General features: G+C 49.3%; 1 long non-coding RNA gene across 4 annotated transcripts in view; it reads left to right on the top strand.

The window, feature by feature from the left end:
- Positions 1-23456, top strand: part of LOC144093771 (uncharacterized) — a 173221-nt gene that overhangs the window by 61400 nt on the left and 88365 nt on the right. Inside the window, exon 1 of one of the 4 annotated variants that reach the window (XR_013306324.1) lies at positions 15141-15259. The exons of 2 other annotated variants lie outside the window; for them this stretch is intronic. This is a non-coding gene — a long non-coding RNA (uncharacterized LOC144093771). Of the gene's footprint in view, positions 1-15140; positions 15260-23456 lie in introns of those variants that run through there. One more of the 4 variants, XR_013306323.1, reaches the window with a different exon arrangement.

The following is a 23456-nucleotide window of genomic DNA, read 5'->3' as shown; positions in this document are numbered from 1 at the left end:
GAGTTTCTGCGAAAGTCACTAACAGCCGTACGTGGCGCACAGCACAGCAGTGTAAAGGGGGGCCATAAAGCAGAAACCGGATGCGGTTTTGCGGATTTGGCGAAAGAAAGCCGCAAAGTGCGAATATGAGGGCGATGCTAAGCGGGTATTAAGCTCTCCGCTTTATGCGCTCGAGGTCGTCGTTGGGGAAGTTCTCTCCCAACCTTTTACGCTTTTCAAAGAAGGGAAGACGTTCTTAGCTTCAGTGTGCTTCACGATCGCGTATGTACTGGTACCGTCCGACGTGCGATGCGATTAAGTGGGGGAAAAAAAGAACAAAAACCGGTTGGTTGCGCAACAGGAGGTTAGCAGTTTAAATAGCGAAAAGGAAAGTTGGCCGTTATTACCGTGTAAGGATTCCCATTAAGCGGCTTCTCTCTTCGTTTCGTATGCGAGGCGAAGAGAAAATGATATGACAGGGGAAAAAATAATAAAAAGCAAAGACGCTTGACGCACAGGCCGCCGCTAGCACTGTACGGGCAGTGTGCAAAGCTGCGCATAGCGAAAAGGATACGCGATGAGAATGGCGACGAGGCTGCGCCTGAATTGAGGTTATATTATAGTGCAGGCACTTGCGCGGCCTAACCGGGAATGACTAAATGAATTGCAGATCAGCGTGCTGTGGGCATACGAAGGTCGCGTATAGCGCGTTTTTGTTAGTTTAGCTTCACCTAAGTGTTAGTAGGCAGCATCGTTGAGATTATTTTTTTTTTAATGTTTGATGAACGTCGCAATACGTAATAAAAAAATTCGGCTGGCTGGCTCAGAACAGTGGATGCCTATGATAGCTTGTGAGAGCTTTTTCACCGAGGCCTTCTTGAGCGACCTGTTAGCAGATAAAAAGCAGTGCATTCACAGTATTGATTCAGTGCCTTGAAATCGAGTCCTATGGAACTTTCCCCTCACCGTCTCTTCTCACTGCGTAGGCAGCATACTGTCAATTATTAACCAGAACGAAGAGTTCAATACTTGCACGCACACTACCGCAATGCATCGCTGGCAGCTTTTATTGGATTATTGCAGTTTGATTCTGAATATGGCTTGGAAATTTCGACACCTGAAAAAACGTCCAGTGCAGTCTTGCTCCTGCAGATACGCTGAGTGCATATCATATCCGCATTTCATATATCGCATGCGTGAGCGCGTATGTATGTTAGGTACGTTTGTAGTTGATGTAATTGGAAACGACGTTTTATAGCCGCCGTAACCCGATGTTATCACGAGCGCTATGCCACTGCATTGTTGAGGTTACAAAACGGGCTTTTTCCTGTCTCCAGGAGAATGAGTACTTTCCCAAGGACTCATGACGCAAGATTCAGCTCCTGAGACGCGCTGAATTCGTCCTTACAACCGCGTATAGTACCGCCCTTCGCGGCAGCCAGCCGCACTCAAATAGGCAACTGGCGGCACCCGCTGCAACGACGATGATGGAGCTCCTAAGCCAGCGCAGATGCCGATTGCAAGAGCGCTGCCTCCAGCGGTGGCGAATAAAGAACAAAGAACGCGACTCCGAGCTGCCCCGCGTGGAAGCACGTCCATTGCGCAAGCAAGACGCATGCCCTGACACGTGCCGCGCGAGAGCCGGGCCGTGCAACACAGTTCCTCGCGCGCGGGGCGACGGGTAGCCGCGGGGTGGTCACCACCCCGTCGGCGTCAGGGGATTGTAGCCGGCAGACGTCCACGGCGTCCTTCGCCTGTCAGCCGCGGGCGCCTTCTTGTCTTGGCTGACGGGAACCCAGACTCGAAGCCCCGCGAGGGGAAGCAGTAAGCCAGACAGAAAGAGCGAGAGTGCTGCAGGGAGAGAGAGGAGGGAAAAACGACTCGAGGGGGAGAGCGTGGCGCGAAGGAGCGGCGGCGGCAATGTGCACCCGCCCAACTCGTCGGCGGCGGCGGCGGCCGACGCCGCTATGGTTGCGACAGGCTATTTGCCGCGACGGAACAAATGCCTACGAGTGCAGGGGAGGGCGAAGGGGGGAGGGATCGATGAGCCTGATTTGAAGAAGGCCTGCGGGGCGGCGGCTGCGGCGACGTGCCCCTGTGGTTGTTGGCTTATTTTGGGGGGCCCTGAGTGAGCCCGGAGACGAGCGCGAGACAGGGTTAATGGGTGAGACGGAGGGCGAGGGAGAGGGTGGGAGATTTATTTTCCGAAAGAAGGAAACCGGGGAAGAGATTGGCATCACCAGACGGGAGATGACGGTTACTCCATTTAGAGAGAGACGGAGGAAATCAGGAAGAGACGACTGTAAAGAGGAAGGGCCGGTAGGAAGTTGCTGAGAGAAAGGGTGGCCAGACATGTCGCGGGCATTCATATAAGGGAACAGCGCCCACAGTGACGAGTGAACCAGACACGGTTGCTTAGCTGAATTGCCCTTGCTTGTGAAGGCGACAGATTTTGTCTTCAGTTTCTCGTATGACGTTACTTTCAAGAACGTGCGCTCCTCTAACTGTTGGGCTCTGTATCGTCAGGAGGAGCCCATAAATAGGGGGAAAAAAATGCAGACGACGTCTCGGAAGCAAAAGCTTGGTTTTTATTTGGGTTGTATTTAGTGTTGTAGCTCTTCGTATAGGAGGTCAACGAGCTCACGCCCGGATGTCTGGGCTGCCACTTCCCTTAATATCAGACGAGTAGACGTCACGTCACTGGACCCGAAAAGCGCGCGCAAGCGTAGCAGTAAACGCGTAGTCAGCCGGTGCATTTGCCCTTTGTGGATGTACACGGAATTGTGGCTCAGTCTCGTCGATACACAGGGGTCTGCAGCCGGAATGCGGGCTCCACTTCAGTGACGAGAGGGCAGAGTGGGGCTGGTTGGTTCGTATTGAACGGTACGAGGAAACAGCGCTGACGGACGGGACGGAAGCGCATGTGTCTGTCTCGTCTTCCGTTCCGTCCGTCAGCGCTGTTTCCTCGTACCGTTCCACTTTCAGCCAGTGTATCGAACGCTTGCTGCTCCTTAGAGCCGTTGCTAGCTCCTTCACGTGGACTCTTAAATGAACCTTGTTGCGCTTAGTAGCTCCCCTACGTTTGGGAATTCCGCTTGGAAAACAATGCGATATACAAAAGCACTTGCACATCTCCGCCACTTTGAGCCGCTGCGAGCACAGCCCCCGGAAATCGCCATAGCCCCACTCCGTGTCCAACACAGGTTTCGCTACACCGCCGTTTCAATCCGCCCCGGCGGCCCCGTCAAGCGGCGCTCCTTCCGTGCGCTGAGCAACAACAAGAGCGGACGTCCTCGGCGAGCGAATTGATACATGCTGACAAATATGAAAGCAAGCAAAGCGGCTTCAACTTTGTCTGGCGCGCTGCTGCAGCCCGCCTGCCATGCACGCGGCCCGGAGAGGCTCTCGGCAGCGCTGCCGCGCAGACGATACGCGATCCCCAGGCGCGAGCCTGCGCGCAGTCTTCGTCGACGTCGGCGCTTTTCGAGACGGCCGTCGAGAGAAGCCGGTTATTAATTGTCCTCCCGCGTCCTCCTCCGCTCTTTGCTTTTTTCCCCCTTGCCCTTTCTCCCGACCTCCTGCAGACAGCGGCGCCTGCCGCCGTAGAAGGGTGGCTCTCGAAAATTACGCTCGCGGCGCGAGGCACCGCGGCTCTTTCCGCCACCGCCGCAGTGCACATCTTCTTGCGACACGTCCCGTCGCGCGTTGTCATCGCTCATCTTTGCGTGAGGCGAACGAGGCCCGTCGTGGCGGAAAGTAATAAACGCTTAGCGCGCATGTGGTGTGTGTGTGTGTATTCCGTCCAGACTGTGCAGATTGCATGCTTCCTCGCGCCTAATACACAATCTTCGCTGCCTGTTGCCATACCCGCTGCAGTAGTTGGGTTTGCACGACGATGGCCGGAACGCGTACTACATCCTATACATCTACGGCCTCTGCGCTGTGATTTGAAAAAGCGGGGATTGCGTACGCAGCGCCCCGGTCTGTAGATTCACTTTGCTTTCGAAGCTGGATAATCGCCTCGTCAAAGAGCTCAGCGTAGTTTTGAAACAAATGAACGAACAAGCAACCAAAATAAACAAACAAGACTTTGACACAAAGTACAATAGATGGCACTCTGAAGCAATTTAGAAGCTTCATAAAGGATTTTGTTTTACTTTGGTTTTACTGTGGAACTCGATCCATCTAGTCGCTTGACTCTTTGAGGACTGTTTGAATGCCCAGGTAGGGCTCAAAGCGACCGGATTACGACAGAAATGCATTGAGTTCTTTTTGAGCTATACAGTGCATGCCTTATGTGTGGGATGCTCAACGAAAGAAAAAAGAATGGTTCATCAGTGATGCAAAAGTGAAATAGGCGCGCTGCTGAATGACTAAACTACACAGTTCGACCGCCAACCAAACGACAGCAGCAGGGCAACATATCGATTACGCAACCCAACGACGAAACTCCACTGTGCAGTTACGTCATGAAGCGCCTGATTATAAAGTCTCCGTCTCTCCGATATAAAGTTTCTTATCATTTTAGGCAAACGAAAAGCTGTCCCACGTACTCTTTCGTAGTGTAATGAAATCGCCCGTCTACCTAGAATCTGTTTTACACCGCAACCGCTTTGTACTCGTGCCGTGAATGATGCTCACTTTAGGCTTTATATTTTTTCGGCCTATAAACCTTGCAACAACTGGGACTAGAGGGAGAGCGCTTAGGAAATGATGGCCAGTGGACAAAAGTGGAACAAAACCGACTGCGTAAAATCACTCACGGTAAAGATGAAGTTTCTTTTTTTTTTCCCCCTTTCAAGGCAATTTCGTGTGCCTCAGGGAAAAACCACCAAATGCTGTGCTACGTTTTATCCTGACATGCATTCCACTTCACCAATGACTCGTTTGCAAATGGCATTTAATTAAACTTTTTAGGACACGGATATATTTGCGTAATTTGCTGTTTTCATTGTTCATTTTGTTATGTTTGTTTTCTTTATTATTATTATTATTATTATTATTATTATTATTATTATTATTATTATTATTATTATTATTATTATTATTATTATTATTATTATTATTATTATTATTATTATCACCATTTTTCTGTACTATGTCTGTTCACGTCAAGGTGTTTGTATTCACTTATTGTGCGCTCGTGTAGTCAAATTGGCTGCTCCGGCACACTTAAAATAAAGTATCTATCTATCTAATGTATGGTTCCGTAAGTTGGATCGCGTTTGGCGAAACAAGTGAAGATTAAAACTATACAGTGAAAAATCCGTTTGAACGAATTTCATGGTACCTAGATGTAATATTCTTCCCGGTAAAACGTTGTTGAACTCAAACTGTAATGAGCGTGAATTATATTTTGATGAACTGAAATAATTATGAAACATCTAAGCTGATTGTAAAGGTATGAACTTCACTACAGTGAGAATTCCAAGCTTATTTTGTGCACTTACACCATAGCTAACTACATTAATTGTCTGCAGAGCTTTGACACTTTGTATTGTCGTTCGAAACATACAACGCTCTGTCACTCCGCAAACAAAGGCCATTCGCAACTTGACGAAACTTGACTGCTGTTGGCTACAGCTGCGATTACGACTAAGGCCAGTCCGCTAGGCCGTAGATATGTCTAACGCTTAGGCTGCAAGCCAACTCCGTAGTCACTCACACCAACCTAAAGCGACTCTAACTGTTGCAAGCGGAAGTATATGACGCCGAGATGGTTCGAAGGCTACTCCGAAATTTTGAAATTTCGGTGCCTGAAATTTCGCGGGCGAAAATGTACCACATATCTGATGTAGTGATTCATTCCTTACTTCATTAATTTATGCTTTAGCAGTAATTTTGGGCTTCCCAAAATGTTCGCTAATTGGAAAGTTGCAGTGTGCAGAAATTCGTTCAACTGAAATTCATTTGCACGTGATACAATGGCATTTCGGCCAGTCAATTTGCGTAATTTCGTGTATCCGAATAGTTTGTTCGAATCGTATTTAAACGCAGTCGCTTTTTCATACGGCCTGACGTATTTCGGAGTCTAGGCATTTGGGATGGAGACAGTACTGACGAGTATGCTTCGAAAAGGTTATGAAATATTTTCTCTGTCTAATTGCACAACATTGCGGCAATTGGTTTCTCTTTATTCCCCGCCATAACTAGAGATGGTTTTACGTTCAATTCATTGCGGCTTTTATTATGGATGTTAATGAAGCCTCTTTTAAGTCAGTCTATTAAGTCAATCTATCACTTTCCGAGGACAGGCCTTCGAACACTGTGGGTTTGTATCGATCCAATCACAGGCTCGCAGAGACGTCGGGATTTCCTGGCCCCTGGATAAATGCGGCATGTGCGGTTAGAAGCAGGGCGTCGCACTTAGACACCTCCGACTGTCATGACAAAGGGCGCCTGTTTAATCTGGACGGGAAGTTCTCTGGATTCCTACGCGTTTATAGAGGGGCGGGAAAACGCCGCGGCACCGGAAATGAGTAGGAAATGTCATCGATTGCGCCATTAGCCGAGTCAGGTTAAGTCCGGTGCGAACGCCGCTGGAGAGCTTGTTACTGCAACTGAACCTATGAGCGCTCGATTTGGAACCGAGGCTAAAACGGGTACGCTGGCAACAGTATACATGGATATACCTGAATGTCATGGGGACAAATAGCTCGACGCTTTTTTTTTTTTTTTCAGGCGACAAGATGAGAAGTAAAGTCGTTTAGAGAATAAAAAATTCGTTCCCAGATGCGTCGTTAGCTGTGGTCTACCGATGAATCTGTAAACCCCATGAGACAAAAAAAAAAAAACATTTAAATTGAGAAGTCTCAAAACAGAGGTTATTTAATTGTGAGGGTGAGGGAGAATGCCAGGAGTCTCGTAGCATTTGTGAGCGGCCGAATAATCGGGGGATTAAATAACACACCCGAACGTGAAAACAAATGAGGTCGAGGGTTGACTCTACAAGCCCAGTCTACGTATATTTAAAGCCTGTCTTGGCGTCTAATCGAAAATATTTTCCCTCCCATCCCTACCTCTTTCCCTCTATCCCAAAACGACTATGAGAAATCGGGGAAAAATCAGCGATGAGCAAGAACGTTCGGATAAGTGTTGCAGCGTCTCCAGTCGCGCGATTCCGTTCGCTTATTGAAATGCGAATATGTTTGTTCGTGCTGCCGAGTTTTCAGAGCTACACGTCAATACGACTGTCATCAATTGCAGGTAAAAGCGGGGGCCATAAGTTCTTTGTAAAGACACACAATGCCTGATCAGCAAGCTGCGAATTCCCTGCGTTTGAGTTTCGTCTTTACAGAAGTAAAAGCCGGTAAGCTGGAGTGCAATAACGAATACTGATCATCATCATCATCATCATCATCACATCATGAGCATCAGCATAATCACCAGCCTAACTACGTCCACGGCTGGACAATCTCTTGCATTTCCATATGGACAACGCCATTCGAATATAAAGCTGGAAGTTAGCCTCACAATGTTCGATCGGAAGTCACGTTACTACAGACCAAAATAATCTACTTGACACACTATTTGTCGGCTTAAGCTCTTTGAGTATTCTGCTCTGCAGTCGAATGGATCCCTTATGTTTCCAGTGTCGTCATGTAGCACCTATAGGAGCTGCCTGTATGCGGAAAAAACAAATGGAAACAAAAGCCTGACATGATGTTTCATACCTTTTAACTCCCTTGTGGGGCTGTACCCATATCATTTGCAGGCAAGGCCCCGAGTTCAAACTGCGCAGAGCCCTCCAGATAAACAGCTGCATGGTGCTATGCAGGTTATGACTGTGCAAAACTAGAGCAGCTCACAACTACCAACACAGATGGGCACGGACGCGTCATATGCAACAATTGCCTGCTCTCTGATCTCATTTTTTTATTGAAGGTTTGCTCGTGACGTCACGGATTATGCCATGGTGGCACACGGCGCATAGCTTCCGCGAATTTTTCACACTGCAGGTGGCGATAAGCGGATTAGACGAACCCGCGTAGACTGCTGCCGGCACCCGTGGTTCGACATCAACATGGCTGCCGCTATGGTTTTGGTTTGGTTTTTGGTTTTTTTTGGGGGGGGAAAGGAAATGGCGCAGTATCTGTCTCATATATCATTGGACACCTGAACCGCGCCGTAAGGGAAGGGATAAGGGAGGGAGTGAAAGAAGAAAGGAAGAAGGAGGTGCCGTAGTGGAGGGCTCCGGAATAATTTCGACCACCTGGGGATCTTTAACGTGCACTGACATAGCACAGCACACGGGCGCCTTAGCGTTTTTCCTCCATAAAAACGCAGCCGCCGCGGTCGGGTTCGAACCCGGGAACTCCGGATCAGTAGTCGAGCGCCCTAACCACTGAGCCACCGCGGCGGGTGCTATGACGTCAGCGAAAGCCATTTTCTGTCTAGTCTGCATTGCTCAAGCGCTGTACCGACGTTTCAAGCCGGCTGCGCAGTTGTCCTCATCACACTGTACCGGGTGTTTCAGCGAACACCTTAAAAAATAAAAAATGCTGTTTAGGGTAAAAATATGGCTTTTGTGCCATAGTATTACCATTGTTGGCGGACACCAGAGAACCGGCGAATCGTCTTAAGTATAAAGCTGGTGAACTAATTTCTGATAACGAACTTTTTAACTATCACAGATAGGCGCCTAGTTGCAATTAGAAATTTGTAGCCAATCGTCAGTAATAGCTATATCAGTTTTTATAATTTTTGAAACGCGATTACCCTCACCGCTGTGGGTCGACGAAATTTGGCTGCATCGTGCGGAAATACATGCGCTTTCGAAAGCATGCGGGCAAAGCAACCACTCCAGTGCACGTAACTAGTCGAGAAATCCAAACTAGTCTAGCGACAGCGCCAAGGGTAACCGAGCTTTCGAAATTCTAAAAAACTGACAAGGCTATTACTAACGGCCGGCTACAAATCTCTAATTGCAACTAGGCGCCTAGCTCTACTACTTAAAAAGTTAATTATTAAAAATTAGTTAACCAGCTTACTACTGTTACGTTTGGAGGCGCCAACATGCCAAGAATATTCAAGCCATTGGGAATCATCAATCGACAGAGGCTTCAAAGGGCCGTCGATGTGGTTGCAGCGCCACGAGTGCAGGTGGTGGCGTCTACAAGGGTCCTTCCTCCCCCCCCCCCTCCCCCCCCCCCTCCCCCCCCCCCCTCCCCCCCCCCCCTCCCCCCCCCCCCCCCCCCTGCTGTTTACGGGGTGAAACGGCCCTCCGCTGTCTGAGAACGGCTTTGGTGAACCTGTCTTTTGTTCTCAACGCCGGACCCACCCGGGACATGTTTCTCCCGGAGGGGACGACGGGGGAGCCGGCGAGCGGCGGGACTGCAAATGAGCCGTGGCAAATGCGGCCGGGTTTGACTAAGCCAACGTCGCCGGAATCCTCGTGCTTCGAAAACAACTTCGCAAAATGGTGGTTTGAGCTAGTTGGTACATATTCACAATTTCACCAGCGCTGCGACTAGGAACAAGAACAGAGAAGGAAGACCAGGACAAGCGCTACTAACAACTGAAAGTTTATTTGAAAAAAACACAGATTATATGCACACAACTGACAACCCAAAGCGCCTGCGCTTCCCCCACCAGGCACGCAAAAGAGAGTTAAAAATCTAGATACAAAATTTCACACTCATGCAAGTTTACAGATGGTGTGCTAACGCACGTGTCGATGTTCTTGTGAATGTGATAGGCTTCACACAACTCCCTAGTTAACTGATCTGGATGTCTGAATTTAATCTTAGCCCTGTTAAGCAGAGGAAAGCATGCTTTTTTGTTAGACACACCGGGTTTGTTTAGAAGACAATCTCTGTAATGAAGGGACAGATTTGATGAAGGAGCACCATTCAAAGAGGTTCTATGCTGACGTAAGCGTGTATTTATGCATTTACCGGTTTGCCCAATGTAACTCTTGCCGCATTTAAAAGGTATGTCATAAACCACTCCCTCTGCACATGGCACAAAGGTTGACTCATGATCCACCTGGCATGCATTTTTTCTTTTGCCTCTTATTTGCTTCTGTTCCCGGGCTCTTTTGTCAACAATAGCACAAACCTTGCCTAGTTTATTAGGGACCGAAAAGAGCACTTTTACCCCATATCTAGTGCCAACCTGCTTAAGCCTATGGGATAACTGATGAATGTAGGGTATTACCGCATACTTCGTTCTATAATCTGTGTTTTTTTCAAATAAACTTTCAGTTGTTAGTAGCGCTTGTCCTGGTCTTCCTTCTCTGTTCTTGTTCCTAGTCGCAGCGCTGGTGAAATTGTGAATATGTACCAACTAGCTCAAACCACCATTTTGCTACAGTTCATTTCTAGTACATTGAGCTCTTTTCTATGTCCTAATCCCGCTCCTTTTGACAACCAGGCAGCCCTGGCTTCCCTAATTGCAGTTTGTGCCTTCAAAGAAAGGGTAGCTTCGTGGCATGCCAGACGTGCTCTTTGCCCAGTTGAGGTCCAAGTTATGTGCGGTGGCCTCCTCCCATCCAAAGGGCACAGCCGCAGGATTTGCCGGATTGCATCTTCAGAGTGGTGGCGTCAACATCGATACTACAAGGATTGCCTTTGGGTGGTGTGTGGGAAGGACAAAAATCGTGTGCGGCACTTCCATGAGTGGTGCGAACAAGCGAAAAAACATACCGAGTTCCTTTGGTACACCGCCCGCCCGTGGTTTCCCTCCAGTACAGCGTCTCCGTGCTCCGAAGGAAAGCTCTTGGTCCTGGGTGATCAGCCGGTGCCAGAGAAGTTCCAGAAGATTCTAAAGTTGGGTCCAAAATTCGGTGTCCAGCCTTCTTTGGGAAAAGAAGAAAAGTTGGCTCTTGGAAGGTCAATCGCGCGCCAAGCACGGAAAGAGGAGCAGCCTAGGTGCGTTGTGGAATGTGTTGAGGCCCTCAAGAAGAGTGGCGGAGGGCCGGCCAAAAGGTGGGACTTTGCGCACTTGACCGATTTCTTGACGTCCGAAAAACTTCGCGTGGTTGTCTCGGATAAAGAAGGTTATTTCGTTACGCTGCCAGAGAAACTTTTCCGTGAGAAGGCTAGGAATTCAGTTGCCAAAAACTTTAAGCCTGTGCGTTCCAGTGCCCTTAAACAAAAAAGCGAGGCGTTAAGGCTGGTAGGTGATATGAATTTAGTTGGCCTGCAAGCATCCATTAAGAAGGCGAAAGGCAACTTTTTAGAAGTGTTTTTTGCTGCCAAAACTCATAAAACTGACATCCCCTTCCGTTGCATTGTTACTGAACGGGGAACTTGGCAACATGCCGTTTCAAGTTTTTTGCAAAGTAAATTGTGTTCACTGACAGTAGAAGACCCGTTTCTTGTATCTAATTCCGAGGCGGTTGTGCAATATCTGAAACTAAATAATCCTGGTGGGTGTGATATGTTTAGTATTGATGTGCAGGATTTATTCTATTCATTGCCACATGATAGGCTCCTCCAGTGTGTTAAGAAATGTATAGTAGAGGATAATGATGAAGAAGCATTCATTTCAAAGTGTGGCGTTTCTGTGGGCTCGTTTTTGGAGCTTGTGTCATTTTATCTCAAATCCACATTTGTTGATTGGGAAGGCAGGCTATATGTTCAAAAAACAGGAGTGTGCATTGGCTCAAAAGTGGCTCCGGTACTTAGTAATATCTTTCTTTCCTATGCAGATAGGAGCATTAAAGTTAACTTAGACAACCGTGTAAAACAAATCTTCCGGTATGTAGACGATTATCTTGTTTTTGTTGAATCCCATGACTTCAAGGCACATGTGGATGACATTTTAAAGACTTTTGAAAACTGCGGGTTTGGTCTGAAATTTACCTTTGAATTACCGGAAGATAATCAGCTGCAATTCTTGGATATTAGATTGGAGAAAAAGGTGAACCATGTTTGTTGGTCCTTCCTACAGCGGTCGGAAAAGCCCTTGCTAAATTATCAGTCTGGGCACTCGAAAATAGTTAAATGTGGCATAGCAGTGTCTTGTTTAGGATCTGCACTTACTAAGTCATGTATTCATACTTTAGGCAGCAGTTTCGATAAGCAAGTTCAAAGGCTAAGGTCAGCGGGCTTCCCCAAAGATGTGATAGCGCTTGCTAGCAACAAGATCCTGAAGAAGATGAAGTCGTTTGGTAGACATGAAGCACAGGAAAATTCCGGCAATGACAGAACGAAGTATGCGGTAATACCCTACATTCATCAGTTATCCCATAGGCTTAAGCAGGTTGGCACTAGATATGGGGTAAAAGTGCTCTTTTCGGTCCCTAATAAACTAGGCAAGGTTTGTGCTATTGTTGACAAAAGAGCCCGGGAACAGAAGCAAATAAGAGGCAAAAGAAAAAATGCATGCCAGGTGGATCATGAGTCAACCTTTGTGCCATGTGCAGAGGGAGTGGTTTATGACATACCTTTTAAATGCGGCAAGAGTTACATTGGGCAAACCGGTAAATGCATAAATACACGCTTACGTCAGCATAGAACCTCTTTGAATGGTGCTCCTTCATCAAATCTGTCCCTTCATTACAGAGATTGTCTTCTAAACAAACCCGGTGTGTCTAACAAAAAAGCATGCTTTCCTCTGCTTAACAGGGCTAAGATTAAATTCAGACATCCAGATCAGTTAACTAGGGAGTTGTGTGAAGCCTATCACATTCACAAGAACATCGACACGTGCGTTAGCACACCATCTGTAAACTTACATGAGTGTGAAATTTTGTATCTAGATTTTTAACTCTCTTTTGCGTGCCTGGTGGGGGAAGCGCAGGCGCTTTGGGTTGTCAGTTGTGTGCATATAATCTGTGTTTTTTTCAAATAAACTTTCAGTTGTTAGTAGCGCTTGTCCTGGTCTTCCTTCTCTGTTCTTGTTCCTAGTCGCAGCGCTGGTGAAATTGTGAAAACAACTTCGTCTTAGACTGTGCTTTTCCTTATACGTGGAACCTTCTGCAAACTGCAGTGGCAACCTTTCAGTCCCACGCTCCACGTGAAAGCTTCTGCAAACTGCGGTGGAAACCTTTCGTTCCCACGCTACCGCTGTGAAGTGCAGGTGACTGACCTTCGACGCTGCCATGGGACCCCCTTCGGTCTATTCATCACTGAAGCCTGGACAGCGCGGACCATAATCTGCCAGAAGTGGCAAGAGTGTGTGGCTGGGGGCGTCCTGGAAGGCGGACCCGGAAGACTGGACACGTGATCTACATCACAGTGATTCGACGCATTTTTAATGAACTAGATTCCCCAACTAGGGACCTGCGGACAGCGGACCCTATTTAAGCACTGATCTGGCGTGTGATCAGCCAGCTCCCGATTCACTCTTTCAATCTATGTATAAATGTAAATAAACCCTTCAGTCTCTTCTTCACCTCGAAGACCCTCTCATCTCTTCGTCAACCCCACTACAGCAGTCTCCCGATCCGGAACCCAGGGACGCCGACCTTGGCGAGAGACGGCACAGGCGAACCAGGGGCCCGCATCTAACACTACTTAAGTCAATTCACCGGTTTTCTGGTGTCCGCCAACACTGGTTAATGTTATGCCGCATAAGCCATATTTTTAGCCCAGAAAGCCCATCTTTGTATGAATTTTTGAAGGGTTCGCTGAAACACCCGGTAGTTTCATGGAAGATTCGGACCCCAATCCGGAATGCTCGGAATGCTGACAGCGAGGTTCGCTTACAACTTCGAAAACCTTGTCGACACCAACCGGAAGAAATAGAGCGTGACTCTCCCTTCTTTAACTAAAAACAAAAAAGAACAAATGTGTTCTTAGCTCGGGCGGAACGTTACACTCGGTACAGGCTACCCGGATACACGATACAGCAACTACAGCGACGCTGAAGTTGAGCCCCGGCTCCTGCGATCGCTTCTTCCTGCGGGCGTGCCTGCGTCGCTGCAGACAAGACAGCGTTGAAGTCTTTATTGCCAAGCGAACCCCCCTCGCGAAGGCCGTTGCAGCGTGACGTAGACTGGGCAAGCTATACTTAAACCCGCGGCTCTGAACTTTCCCCGGGGGAAGAAGAAGCTCTCGGTTCAAGATTAGTGTGTATATTCGCAGCTGTCGACAGACTGCTGCTGAGCTTGCATACGCCGCACGCTCCCGCCAGCCGGGACGAGCCGCTCCAAAATAGAAGCGACTGAAAAATGTTAATGATGGAAGAATAGGAAGGTCCCTGCATTCTCATTTCTTTATTTTTTATTTCTTTCGAAAACAAATATTAGAAAAAAAAAGGAGACAGCCCGCGAGACAGACGTGCCCAGTCTGCGTCTGAAGTTTGTTTTCGGCGTCACAAAAATGTGAGCCGCGCGCGGTCCTCAGATCGTTTTCGCCTTTGGTTTTCGTTTTTATTTATTGCAGTGTGTCGCTATACGGGACGTCGCGTCAGGAGTCGAGACAGGCTAACTGACCTTTAGCGCTTCTGCGGAGCGCTTAACAGGCAGTCAGATCTGGCGTGCCGCCGCGGTGTTCGCAAGAGCATCGCTATGGACTGTACGGTTTTAATCTATACATGCTAGACTTGAAAGTCTCGCTGCCGTAGACGCGGGTAGAGAGACGCTAGGGCAGCGTTGAAAATATCGCGCAAACAATTCGCAAACGTCTCTTGATTACTCTATGACTACACTGTATAGCCGGTGTCTGCCTACCTCTATTAGCAGGGGTTGAACTATCATATGCTTGGCTTTAAGGGCGTATGCTTTAAAGGCACTCACGGTATCAGGGCCCTGCCTTACGTTTATTTGTGTATATAGAATGGTACAAATGTGCAAGTCGACATGAACTCCTTCCTACAGCGTAACCTTTTGTTAGTCGGAGAAGCGCCTACGAAGCATAAATTACAGAGCTGTCGCTGTTCCATGTGTACAAAACAAAGCATGCAGGAGCCGAGACTCGCTAACTGACCTTTAGCGCTTCTGCGGAGCGCTTAACAGGCAGCCGTACTGCCGAACTTGCGGCGGCGCTCTACAATCTGACTCCGCTGCTTGCGCTATATACTTGCAAGCTATAGGGCTGTTATCAGCTAACCCTAGTGCTCAAATAACACAATTTTCCCGTCAAATTGACTCGCGGGACGCGGAGTGCTAGTAGGCGTTTCTGTAACGTGAGCTACTCTGGTCGAGGTTGACCAGTTCCGCGTGGCTCTTGGAGAGCCGTGTTGCGCATGCGCGTGGAGCAGTGACGTCACACGGCGCACAGCTGGCGCGCCTCGCCGGTCTGTGTATACATATAGCGGGGCGTTTGCCAGTGTGGTATAGCCATGGAGAAGGAGAACGAAATTGCTGCTCAGCGGCTCAGCGTAGCTCACGGTACGTATACCCTGGCATATCCGAGCTAAGCCACTGCTAATTTTTAGCATGCCGGAGGCGTATCAGCGGAGACGTATACTGGTTTACCGGACGTCTCCTAAGCATGCGCAGTGACATGAGTGGGGCCAGGCGAGGCCACTGCGCGTGCGTAGGACGCATCCTCTAAAACCAGCATACGTATCCCCTAATACGCCTCCGGTACGCTAAAAACGTCTAATGTGAGCGATACTGCACGGCGCGGTATACAGTAAGGAACGGTGCGACACGCTCTATACGACACGACACGACCGATGTGACGCGATAGCCAGACTTTCCTTGCGAGCTAGGGGCTTTGTGCATTCATTTCCTGATCACCTGACGCTAGGCCCACCTTCCAAACTAAAACAAAAATTCTGCATGGTCTCCATGCGGCGGAGTATTCTAACTCATGTGGTGTTGTGCATGAGGCATTGCTGCCGTTTTAGGTTACCCAGACACAGTGTTGTAAATGAGCTCCGTTACTTTATCAGGGTGGCATGACTATAGCCGGGCTGACTCAAGCCTAGGAGCGAAACCATTAGTCTCGGTTAGCGGTTTCTTTTTTTTTTTTATTCCCTTGCGGGCTGGCGTGCTTTCATCTAATCTTGTTCAGTGTCCCATTGCGCGTCTCGCTCCAAGGTCATTTTTTGCGTCAGGCTTCGCATAGTGGTATCCGTCGTTCCCTCCCTAAGACAGTGGACGGCTGCACCCCGATACACTTCATGGACGCGCAGTCCGAAGCGCTTATGCAACTGCCGAAGGGCTACGGCGCTCGTTCTATCCCTTGGCACGGAGCTAATTTCTTTTCTCTTGCTTTAGTGTAACGCGGTTATTACGCCACTCCAAAGAATGAGTAGTCACACGTGACGCATTTCGTTAGTTTTATTTTATACAGGAAACGGGGCACGTTGCCCATTCATCACCGTAAACTAGGCGCCTTCCACCTGTTCAGTTTTCAGCTCCCTCGCGGTCTCGCTAATTGCTGCTGCGAGTCTGCGCACCGCGTTGTACTTGGCGAATACTCACCTGTAACTAAATACTCCTAATGAAGCCCCCGAATGCGCGACTTGAGAGCCAGATAAACGAGCGGACGAAGCCGGTTATGACGCCCAGAAAAATTTTGGACACCGGCCAACAACCGGACAAGAAATAGGAACCCAGTTAGTTGTAAGGTTAGAACAGTCAGCCGGGATCAGGTATACCCAGACAGCACGCTAACGTGTCGCGCCTTGCGGCCTGAACAGTGCATGTGTTATACAAAGTCTACGCATATATATATATTTGACAACGCTGAGCTGTGACGTTTGGTATAGGAGCGTTGTTGCACTGTCCTTTTTTTTTTTTATATGTAACCGGGCGCCTGTCGCCAATGCCATCTAATGTCGTATTCTGGTCCATATAATTACTTCAGTGCGCATCACGCGTTTCTCTCGTGATGATAAAAACAGCAACCAGGTGTAACCGAGCTGCTCACAATGCAGCAATTGAGTGCGCCGACTTGATTTTAACCATCTGACTCGATGCCAACGTCGCTTGCGTGACAAGGTAACCGCGCGCGCCTTCCTTTCAATTTGCCCCCGCAATCGAAAGTGTTACATTAGCAACAAAGTCGGGGGAAAATATTGGCAGCCGAGGCATCCCCAGGCGCGGTTGCGCCCGTACACGCGTGTGTGAGCCGTGTCAAGGACGCACACAACGCCTCGGCTGCAGGCAGGCGTGCTCGCGTTTCCCAACGAGGACGGATCCCTGGTTAGTATTGTTTAGCGCTGACATGACGTGAAAGCCGGTTAGTTTTCGGCTAATTGGTTCCGACCGTATCTCCGAGCGCAACGCTCGTCGCCAAACAGATGCGGAAGCTGACGTTCCTGCCGCGACCGAGACACGTCGTTGGCAAAACAAAGCACACTGGATGCAAAGACGCTGCTGGCTTGGAGGACGCGTGCTCTTTCTATTCGCATTCGTCCCTTCCTTGCTTTTCCTGCCCCTATCGCTTCTTGAGGGCTTCCGCCACGTCCCTTAACGACAGCGTTTCCTTTTCCTGTTTCTTTTTACTCTGAGCTGCCTTCCTTGCTGCGGAGATTGCGAAATCTCGAAGTCGTGATTAGGACCGAGTCTGAGCGCAGTCTTAAAACATGCTTTGCTTGGTCTTGCCCTAATTGTGCGCACTTCTTGTGTTGTTTTCCTTCCTGACATACACTGCACTTTCTCTTCACTTTGATTGCGTTCCTTTTCACCACGTTGTTTAACTGCAGTTCTATGAGTGGCCTGTCCCTAACGACGTCACTTTGGAAACTTTGATCGACTCCCAGACGGCCCTTAAAGAAATGGGCAAAACGTGTATAAAATGTGCTTTTCTTATATCAGGCGTTTATAGGGGGGGGGGGGGGGGGGGGCTTTTAGACTCTGAATAATATTTAATTTCATTGATCGCGCGCAAAGTTTCCCTCTGTATTACTGAGTTTAACTCGTGCGAGCTGGCATGCTCGTTATCAAGCTTTCTGAAGGGAATGCAGAAGCTCAGAAAAAAACTTCAGACGTGTAGGCGTAGGAGGAGGCTGCAAAAGTGTTCGTACCCAAAGTTTCAACTTTTTGTTTGGAAGCACTTACACAGCAAACACGTCGCGAATCACAGCCAAGCAGTGCGTCCATGAATAAATTTTTCCTACACCCACGTGTTCAGAAGCCCGTGGAGACCTTTCTTTCTTCTCATAAGTTCTTCAAGAAGTCACCTTTTAGTTTTTATCCTGACCTCGCTTGTTGCGAATTGAAATGCGCAGCATTCTCCCGCGACCGGAAATTCTAAGCGGACGCATGTTCTTAACGCCTCTCGCGTCACGTTTATCATAATATGCAAATAAGACAAGGAAGCCATGTAAGTGGCGACGAATAGCGCTCTGCTTTAGTTCTTTGTTTTTCAAAATGTCTTACCCTTGCGTGCTCGAGGACGATTATGTAGAAGCGTTCGATGAGTAGTCAATCACCGCTGCTATGAAGAATCTAGCTTGTAAGTTAAGCTAATTTAACCTATCTCATATTCGCTCCAAAACCTATCTATATCCCGATTCAAACGGTCACGTACGGGTCCCTTTAATTGGGTTTCTCGCACAACATATCAGCGGTTGGCTAATGGATTAGTTAGTGGCTAATGGAACGTTCAGCAGCCGAACGACACGGCGACGCAGATACCACTTCAGGTTACAACCGTCTATTGTGGCACAATTTAATTATTTCTAGGCTCCCTCTAGACAGTCCAAGGAGATCCCAGAAGTACTTCGAGTGTGCCTCGTGCCAACCTACATTAGACCTGGCGCGCACCGGTGATAAATCAGGCCTGTTAAAACAAGCGAAAATTTGTCTTGAAAGAAACGTTCCAGTATTTGCGCCGCCTTCCCTCTTTTTGGTTGTATCCTGTGTAATTAATAATGCCCACATACTTCATTTCCCGCTAGTCAAGAAAACAATGCGCCTGAGTGAAAACCGAAGAATCGTCAACTCTGGAGCGCGTTGCCTTATTGGTGACCAGGCGAATAGACGTCGTAAGCTATCGTATCATTTTAGCCGAGTCGCCGAAGTTCCAAGTACGGGTATGTATGTGTCCACCAAAACGAGCGTCAGCAGAGGGCGAAGCGAGCGCGGCGCCATAGTTGCCATGTCAGGGCAACCAGCTAACCACTGAATAAAAATAATAGTAATATAGAAAACCCCGCGCGCCCACTGTACGCCCAAAGAAAAACATATCTGCCCGACCAGCGTTTCTGCCCCACGAAACGGAGATAAACTGCGACTAACGCGGGCCACCGTTCTCAACCTCGACCGGACAGAGTAAACGACGCAATCGGCCAAAGTGCGGCTATAAAACCTCCTCCGCTTGCGCCGCCGCTACCCGAGCCACCAGAAATCATTCGACGAGCCAAGCCCAGCCGGCTGTAGGCGGGCTTTAGCGCTGAAGAAGCGCGCGCGCGCCGCGGCGGTTAAGCCCAGAACGGATGCATGCCCCCAATGTACTCATCTAGATGTATCTACCTTTTGATACCAGTTCGCTGCACTTATTTCTATTTATTCCCGCCCTTGCTGCCTGCCTGTTACCGTGTGCGCCCGCTGACTTTTCCGCGATGCCCTCCCTCATACATTTAGTTAGGAATGCGCATAGCAACTAGGCCTCACGCCAGCTGTCGAGAGATAGGAACGCGACCTATACCACCCGCACCCGGTGTCCCCCTTCCTTCCTCTTCTTTGCACACGCCCCTCCTTGCCTTTTGCATCGGCGACGTGTCGCGTACGTGTTCAAACTACACGCATGCGCCGAACGAAGGCGCGCTCACGTGCGCTCCTCCGATAATGCTCCTGCGTTAGTCAACTGGCGCAAAAACTTTAGCGCTGGCTGTTCCGGCAATCGAGCACCGGGGAGACCGCTTTATATCTTCGGAGCCCGTTTTCCAGGGCCACCAGTTACAGAGTACGCAAACTATACACGGAAAACGAAAGGGGGAAAAAAGACGAAAGATTACAAGGCGCGCGCGCGCTCTTCTTTCCGCCTCGCAATGAAAAGCGCTCGCACATCATACATCCTCGCCAAAGCTGCTGTTTCTTTGTCACCGGGACTTCCTCTCCCCCCTCTCGCCACTCGGCTGCGTTATAGTGTGTTGCGATATACGGGGACCCTCCTGGTGCGACACGTATGGCGCTTTCCTTGAACAGTACGCGTTGCTTGGGCGCGTCGTTGGTTCATTGTTCAAGACAAAAAAGAGAGAGAGAGATGCGACAGAGGTCGAAGAGGAGGACGCAGAAAAAAAAAAAAAACGGACGAGATTGAAATTTCAGAAAACCGAATTTTTTTTTCTCATATTGATAGATATAATTGCCCATACATCAACTTGCAGAAACAATCGGCACCAAGAGAACGTGAAAAGATTGCATCCCATTACTCGTTGCTCTGCGTCAAAATGCCATGCATTTAACTAGTTCCAGCAGCCAGGCAAACGTTTGCAGCCCTCTGAGCTCGATATATAGGTCGGTTTCAGTGTTAGCATAGGCGCAGTTGCAACAGATATTTGGTGTTCCGCCGGAAAAGCCGCTTCTGAAAGTTAGCGCATCTCTCAACTTCTTTCTGTGTCTTTCGTCTGCTTTTTGCGCTATACCCCTACTGCTTCATGAATGTATCATCCCTTTGCTTGACAAGCAACACGACGCCATGCGGCTTTTTTTAACGACCTTTTTTTATCCTTTTCTCGACCCCTTTATTATTTTTACTCCCAAGTCGTGGTCTCATTATCCTCTCGTGCCATGCAAGTGGCTCCGCTTCAATTTCACGTCGCCGGCAACTCCAGGTTATAACGCCACAACGAATGGCGGACGGTTGAAAGCAAGACAAAAACGAGCTGACAAAGTTGGTATGGGAGCCCTTGGAAGCAAAACCAGCCAAGCTGGCAACTTTCCAACGCGGTTAGAGTTTTCTCTCAAATCGTTAGAAGCCTTTCATTGGCCTGTTGAGTGCAGACAGATTTATTCCCCTCGCTCGCCCTGCGCGAATCTCCCGCGCACCGCGATCGTTTCATGCTTGGATAGCCACCAAGGAGCTTGAGCTCTCTTTGTTTCAGCCTCTTAGATGTTCAACTATCGTTTGGTTTTGTTTTCTACTTCAGCGTAAGCACGCGGGGGTAAAAAAAAAACGTGTCTAGCCAGAGTAAGCTTAGGCAGACAGCCCATCAGAGTTGAGTTGCTGAGGCGGCCGTCCGAGTCGGCAGCAGTCTCGGGCCCGGCGTGTTTCACGTTGTTGTCAACAAATCGCGCCCACATGCCTGGATCAAAACTTTGTACGTAAGGAGATGGGGGGCGCTGGCAGCGCACTGCATAAGAAGTACAAGGAAACAGTGGCACCGGCAGCAACACGAAGACGCGGCCTGCGAACAAGGTTCGAAATCGGGCGTCGTTTTGCGGGTTTTCGGGGGGAAAAGTAATCCCCGGGAAATTGGAAAAGTGGGAGAAGTACGGGAGAAAAAAAAGACTACGGAGTAAAGGGGAGCGCAGGAGTCGGTAAATGGGGAGAAAATGAGGCGAGAGGCCGCCAGCGTTTGTTCCCACGTGCTCGTATATGTACACCGAAGGAGGGGGGTAAAAAGCAGCAGGACGAAGGCGAACACCGTGGGGAGCGCGCGGAGGCCCAGTACCGCAATAATGGCGCACCTGCGCGAATCGCGCGAGAAGCAGAAGCAGAGCAGCAATCCCGCACAGCGCTCTGGGAGGGCCAGGAAAGGAAGGAAATCTGACGTGCCAACACCTGCACGTCTTCTGACGACGGCGGGGGATAAGAAGGAGGTCAGTGAGGGAGAGAATAGAGCTAGCTGGGGAGTTCCGAGGCAAGAGAAGCGTTCCACTCCGGCCGCCTCCCACCCTCCCACCCGGCCCCAAACTTCAGCCCCAATGGCTGGAGCTTCACTCGCTGCCTGCATCATCCTTTCGCACTTGACAAGGGGGTGGAAAAAGGAAGAAATGTGGCGGAGCGGCAAAGTATTAATCGAAGCTTTTTTTTTCCTCCCTCATCGGTAGCGTCCTGCCCGATCTATCTCGTCGTCGCCGGAGAAGGCGGGAAAGTTTCGGTCTTCTTATTCCGGATTTTCTTATCGGTACGGCGACGTGCTAGCCGGCTTCTTGTTCTTGCCTGTGCTGAGCTCTCAGCCGCTGTCTGGCTATGCTGCCTCTTATTTTCCTTTTAGCGCGTCCGCAGCACTGTAATGTTATGCGTTTGTACTGTGCCCTCGTTTCAACTTCTTATGCTGTTTTTTTTTCTTGGCGGCCAAACTAACGTCGCGGCGTCGCTCCCACCCGCGCGGAAGACGGCGACCAAAAGAAAGAAAAAGTATTCATCCGGACGTGCTTCTCCTATGTACATTGTATACCGTGTAAAAAGAAAGTGAGAAACAAAAACCTACCCTGCCCACTCTTCCCAAAACATCACTCGCCCGCAAATTTCAGACTTGCGCTCTCTCTTCCCTTGGCACGAGCCTTGCTTGGAGTCGCCCACTTTTACTCTCCTCCGTCTGCGCAATCACGGCCTTTGCGCATGCGCTTTGGGCGGAAGAAGGAACGAAGAAGCGAACGAACCCTTTCTTTACTGCCTGCTTGCTGTCTATCCAAGCCTAGGCTGGTTCTGCTGCTCTTGTTGTTGGGCCATTGTCATTTTACTCTGTTGCCAGAGCCTGCACTCTTTTTGCCGCGTTTTGTCTTTCCTGTACGCTCACTCTCGACTCCTGACAAGCAAGGCCAACCCAGGCAACGCCAGGCGAGAGAAGGAGAGGCTCGAGGGAGGAAGGAGGCTGAGAGAGAGAAAGAGCGGTCTCCAGCGGGGACCTCCTAGGGACCAGTTTCTAGCTACGAGCGGGGGAAAACGAGGTTCGCACTGCTGCCTTCCCTAGGCTAGGGAGTTTCCGAAGTTGCGGGGGGGGGGGGGGGGGGGGGGGGTGAACCCCTCTCCGCTCTCCCTCCCGTCCGCTTTCGCTCTCTCAATCCCTCTGAAGTTGAGCCGAGGGAGAACCTGTCGTTTCGGGCTGGCGGCACGCCGGAGAGCGGAGGGTCAAGATTGGGAGAGAGAAAGGTCCTCTCCTTTGTAGGAGCCTCGGCCGCCGCCAAAATCGGAGGAGGAGGTGGACAGGCGGGAGCCACTATGTGCTATGTTGTAATCCGGCGGAGCGCTTCTCTTAAGTTGCTTTCTTTTCTTTTTGCTCCCTCTCTTCTGCGTCGGGGTCTTTCGGAAGCGCCGCAGGGACGAGCGGAAGCGTTGAGGCGACTTCCGGAGATAAAGCGAGCAGACACAGACAGTGCACGCCGACGCGGAAAGAAACAAAGCCAGGAGTGAAAGAAGGAGGTGAGCGCGCAGGGAAAAAAAAGATCGACAACGGGGACTGCAAAACACTGCTACCTGAGACGCCTGCCAGTTATCGTTTTTCGCGAAGAACGTCAAATTTTTCAAATGAAACAATCCGTGCGTTTCAGTGGTGGACAGGAGGGGGCCGAAGAGACTGCGGTAGGGAGATACATACAGGAAATTAGAATAACAGCAGTGATAGGAGTAATAAATGTACTAATAAAGTGTCCTTACTTAATATCTCGAGAGGAAAAGATTAAAATGAAAATGAAGGTACGACCCCGGGTAAAAAGAGTAAAAAAAGAGGTGGGCGAACTC

Source organism: Amblyomma americanum, chromosome 6, assembly GCF_052857255.1.
Source record: "Amblyomma americanum isolate KBUSLIRL-KWMA chromosome 6, ASM5285725v1, whole genome shotgun sequence".
NCBI classification, from domain to species: Eukaryota; Metazoa; Arthropoda; class Arachnida; order Ixodida; family Ixodidae; genus Amblyomma; species Amblyomma americanum.
Note: the sequence above shows the minus strand (reverse complement) of the source record. Positions and strands in the feature narration are given on the sequence as shown.